Consider the following 396-nt stretch of genomic DNA (forward strand, 5'->3'; position numbering starts at 1 on the left):
TCGATAACACACCTGAAGGCAAAAAATTTTCTGTTTTCTACCCAGGGAAAATTTTTCCCAGCGGTTCCAAAGACGCCCTAATCCCAGCTAATAAAGTCCGCTTTTTTTTTAATTTGTGTTCCCGTCAAAAAGAGAAAAGGTATGTACTCAATCTCAATTTTAATTTTTTAAAGCGTAGGGGCCCAAAAAATTAGCGTATCGGGAAAAATACTACGCCCCAAAGAAATAGATTGTTCAAATCTTTCCTGGAAAATGAAACAGGGGAAACACATAGGAAAATTTCATACCCAACAGTTTCCGTATTTGTTCTAATAACATATTTAAGCTCAGTTTTATAACTGCGGAAAATTTTCCGCGGTTCGGGGCCAAACGAAATGGGCGTATCAATTTCCGTAG

The sequence above is a fragment of the Penaeus monodon genome, chromosome 33 (genome assembly GCF_015228065.2).
Source record: "Penaeus monodon isolate SGIC_2016 chromosome 33, NSTDA_Pmon_1, whole genome shotgun sequence".
NCBI lineage: Eukaryota > Metazoa > Arthropoda > Malacostraca > Decapoda > Penaeidae > Penaeus > Penaeus monodon.